Raw genomic sequence first — 5,189 nt, 5'->3', positions numbered from 1 at the left:
ATGTGTTGGGTGGTACTCCTACAAACCCTGGCCTTCAGCTGTCTGTGCTTTGGAGAACTTAACTGAGAGATGTCTGCAGCATCACTTGCAAGAGTCATCAGTATCCCATTTTTGTATATTTGTCATCCCCAGAATTTTGCCAGTACAGTCTCTACTTGCAGATACAGTCCTTTTAAAGACACCTGCTTCTTCGTAACATCCACAAAATGCTGCTATGAATTAAAAAAACCAGCATACCAGGTGATTGCCAAACAATTAAACTAAGTAACTTCAAAACACACCTTCCTCTACAGTTTTATTTAACCATGGCTGAAATTGGAGGGAAGATAATGGCAAAACAGCTGCTGGAAGGCTGCAAGTATTGAAGCGTGACAAGTTTCAGATCACTAAACTTCATGCTAGCACCACTGGCCTTCACACACACACGTACTGCAGCTCAGTTTAAACCTTCATCCTTTCAAACAAGCCAGAACGATTTCCCATCAGGCCAATTTTCAGTTTGAAATCTACCACTAATCTTGACTACCTGCTTGCAGCAGCAAATGACACGCTTGTCACTGTTTCAGAAGATATACTGTTTCTTTGCTCACACGCTGACATGTGATAAGCTTATCAATTGATCAGCGTTAACAGTGTAAATATTTTTCTCTTTTCTTCTTTTACCTCCAGTATAATAAAAAAATTAAAAAGAAATACGATAGAAAACTTTTTTCTTATTTGTAGGAACACCGAAAAGCAAACAGTAACTCTTGAATAACAAGAAAAATTTAGATTTCAATTAACAAACTAGTGGCTTTCTGGCTTGGATCCTGAGGACCAAATTACATTAGGCAGCTGCTGACATTTTTATCGTGCAGTGAACTTTGGCTAATGAAAAGAAAAAAAGTGGCTTAGCTTTGTATTCACTACTTGGATGCTTAGATTCCAGTCAAAATCTTTTTAGTGGCTTAGCTTTGTATTCACTACTCGGATGCTAAGATTCCAATCAAATTCTTTTTACAACAAGGCATCAATGCCCGTTTAGCAGAGCACCAAGTATTTCATCATGGTTGTTGGCATGTTACATTGACTTCAGACCCAGAACCCTTAAAAAATATATTTTTTAAAATATTAAAGCTAGTAATATTTTGGGTCTGTTGCTGCTTTGGAAATGAATCGTGATCAGAGCTGACATCAGAACTGAAATGGCTGGTTTTGTGATATCGATAATGTTCCATGGTATGTAATGGATCCCTCTGAAAAGCACTTTGATAAAATGTAGCTCAACAGGCAGGCCGTCCTTCCTATGAGAATTATTTAATCATCCCCACTTGTTTTTACATCCAGCCTACCCAACCATTCATAACAGGGGGTCAGCAAGGAAAGACAAGGAAATCCCAGTCCAATTCTTTGCTCTGTCAGGGTTCCTGTACAAAGTTGAGGGAAGGTAGATCTCCAAAGTTATTTGGCTGCCGAAGGCAAAGTGCTTCAACAGAACTCCCAAAAGCAGTTTTCAGTGGTTTCAGAAACCTCTGCTAAGGAAGATCCGCAGTCCGTAGGCAGTTTGATTCCACTTGAAAACTCAGAACTTTACAAATCGGTACAACCAGGAGAAAAACAGCCCTTCTTCCTTTCAGCTTGCTTGTGTTCATAGCGCTCTTATGACAACAACCTGCCAGTCACAGATTCACAGAGTGGAAGGGGTTGGAAGGGACCCCTAGAGATCATCTAGTCCAGCCCCCTGCCAGAGCAGGATCCCCTAGAGCAGATCACACAGGAACAAGTCCAGGTGGCTTTGGAATGTCTCCAGGGAAGGAGACTCCACCCCCTCTCTGGGCAGCCTGTTCAGGGCTCTGTCACCCTCACAGGGAAGAAGGGTTTCCTCATGGTCAGGTTGAACCTTCTGTTTTCCAGTTTGTGGCCACTGTCCCTTGTCCTGTCACTGGACACCACTGAGAAGAGCCTGGCCCCATCCTCCTGACGCCCCCCCTTTAGATATGGATGAGCATTGATAAGATCCCCCTCAGCCTCCTCTGCTCCAGGCTAAACAGCCCCAGCTCTGTCAGCCTTTCCTCATACAGAAATACCCCCAGTCCCCACAGGGGTATTTAGGTGGTGTTGGAAAGGTAATCCAACTGCAGCCATTGTCATGGCAACAGCCAGAGCTTGGACGCTTTGACCCTAATCACAACACCAGTACCCATTTATGCAAGGCAGTAAGAGTGTAAATAGTGTGATATTTGTTCAGTTCTCTGTGCTCCCTCAAGCACAGCCATCCAGCTGGGAGGCTTAAAGCATATTGCAGAATGAAGGTTCCCTGGTCGTGACCAGAGATGATACACCCTGTCGTAATGTGCTGGCTAATTACAGAGTTTCCCTCAATATGTTACTAAGAGTGGAAAAATTGAATAACCTTTTTTTGTCTCTGCTTTGTAGTAAGTCCAGGGCAGGTAAACAAAGCACTGAAACTCATTCAACTGTCCAAGATCCCAGACAGTAACGTGACAAGAAGTCACCCAAGAGAATTGTTCTTGATTTCAAACTCATCCCTAGCCCCCAGCATCCCCCAGGGTGTGTCCCTTTTTAAACTGATCTGACCCATCACCCAAAAGCGAAACACTCTGAAGTGACCCATCTGCAACTCATGCCCTTGGAAACAAAAGTCAGTTATTTCTACCGAGATCCGTCTCGGCGAGTTGTGTTGGTGGTAACAGGCTTGGGTGGCTAGTATGCACCAGGTCCCTGGCACCTGACCTAAACTGACTAATACAGACCCAATACATTCTCTGGTTGGCCCCAAAAATTAATAACCTGCCATACTGCACTCAGACACAAAATCATCTGTACAACATTGCCAAATAAATCATGAAACAACTCAGAAAACACTTCTCTGTATTCCATTCAGCTATTGCTTGCTTCATTATCTTGACAATAGCCTTTTCCCGAGGCCCCAGGTTTGCATGTTATAGCCCATTTGAAGGACTGTACATGCAGCTCTTCTTTGTGCACCTGATACATTCCAAATCTCCTTTGACGCGTTACCATTTATTTTTTTCCTAGATAACCCAGACAAGGAAAACTGGACTGGACTGTTGGTTTGTTGCGCTGCGGGTGGGTATTTCAGTGAAGATTTAGTTAAATGCAAAGCACTAAGCAAACATCTGGGCAGAGAAAATGCTCTACAATAAACAGAAGAACCCAGAGCATGAGCAAAAGTTATGATGAGTTATGGTTCATTGCTCAGCATAAGGAAATGAACTTGGGAGGGTTCTGAGTATAATTAAATCAATAGACTAAATATTTCACTCGCTTACCAACAACTCAGAACAGCATCTGACTAGGGCTCTTTCTGCTCTCTTACACAGCGCTCTAACTACCAAAGTCAGTGAAACATATTAGTTTGACAATAATATATTTCAGAATTACAGTCAGTATCTTTATTTTCAGGTGTTTATCTGCAGGTGGAAGATTGCCAAGAACCAAATTAGCCATGGATTCTAGCAGATCCGTGCACCCTTGCGCCCTGCCTGCACCATTCTTGGCGGCACGGTATGCTTTTGACTACTGTCCTTTTCCAAAAGGTGTCCTTCACACCTCCGGATGATCTGAACGAGTGGAAGTCGGGAGAGCACTGTGCAGAAGCTACATTCTGTTCCCACACAAGGAAGGTGCTGCAGATTGGCAAGAAAAATGTTACCTTTGTATTTTTCCACCTGGATAGAAACAAAATTAAGGGGACACCTGAAGATGCTTGGGAAACAACATGAAAGGCTGGTCAGTAATTATTCTAACAAAAAGAAGCTTCGACATGCCAAATCAGAGTTGGACGCGTTGGCCATGCAGCAGTGAGGGCCACTAGAAGTTATCTGTTTCAGAACAAGAGAAGCCCTGTTACAAAGGGGAAGCTGAGATAGACAGAAAGTGTTTTAACCATAAGTCTCACCCGCACATCCTAATTCCTCCCAGCCCATAATACTCTTTCCATTTTAGTAATGCAAGCTTTCCATTTAATTGCCAATGTGGTCATTCATAGAGCCTGCCACCTGCTTTGTGAAGCATGGATGGGCTCAACTTTCATACTATCCCTGTTTCCCAGTGGGGTTTTACCAAAATTAAAACTCACAAGGTGCAGCACATTGCAGTTTCACCTTTCAGTCTCATTATCTGATACTTTCAGAGAGGCTGCGTAGAGCCCCACATCTGTTGTGGGCAGAAAAGGTTTTACACGTTTAAAACACATTTGGGAAGAGGTTTTCAAAGGTGCAAATCCACATCTCTCAGGTGCATGGGAATCCGAGCAGCCAGCGGAACAGCTAAATAGCTGAATGTCTGCCTTATGTGCAGAAGTCCCATGGGACTGCAACGGGAGTTGAGCGTCCAGAGCGTTTTGACCCAGCCAAAAGCATCACCTAGATGTGAAACTCTTGCCGAGTTTCAACCTGCTTGCATACCCTCTCAAACAGAAACCATCTGCATGAAAGGTACGTTCATTTTGTTTTCAAAATACAGCATGAGGTAACTATCTGCATAAAGACACGTAAGAGGAAAGAAGATCGTGCTGCCCATTAGACATTTCCGATCCCTGCAGTGCTGCCGAGTGGGCCTGCTTCCATTCAGCAGAATCCTGCTAAAAGCTGGGAAGCCCCGACCAGTCACTTCGCTTCTGCCGTGGGAGGGGATGCTTTCGGGCTGAGACACTCTCTGGGGTTTTGCTGAGCGGAAGCTCTGGGCCCCACTCCTGCAGAGAAGTGCACGGTGCCGTGACTCCGAGGGAAGGATTTCCAGTGTAGAGGGCCAGCCATGTGAGACTCCCCGTGGGACAAGCGCCTCTGACCATAGCAGCTGAGGGCAAGCTCTGGTAGTTTTCCTCCTCTTCTGCAAGGCTTTCTGCAGAGGGGTCCCCTGAAGAAGTGGCAAACTGTCCTTCAGAAGGTGCCAGAGAGAAATGCCCTCTGGTGAGGTCACACCTATTTAAACAAGTTCTCGTGACACTCTTGTGCTTTCAGTTTGGGAGAGTTTTTTGTGCTTTGGTGGTTTTTCTGTTGTTGTTGTGTTTTATTTTTCTAGCTGGGCACAAGGTACAGAAACTATACCATTCCTTTTGAAACCTCTTCTTTTGTTAAAAACACAATGTTTATCCAAGTCAAGGCTTGGATAAACCTAAATCTCCCGTCCTTCAGTTTAAAGCCCTTACCACCCCTTGTCCTGTC

This window comes from Eurypyga helias, unplaced genomic scaffold, assembly GCF_000690775.1.
Source record: "Eurypyga helias isolate BGI_N326 unplaced genomic scaffold, ASM69077v1 scaffold7260, whole genome shotgun sequence".
Classification (NCBI taxonomy): Eukaryota; Metazoa; Chordata; class Aves; order Eurypygiformes; family Eurypygidae; genus Eurypyga; species Eurypyga helias.
Note: the sequence above shows the minus strand (reverse complement) of the source record.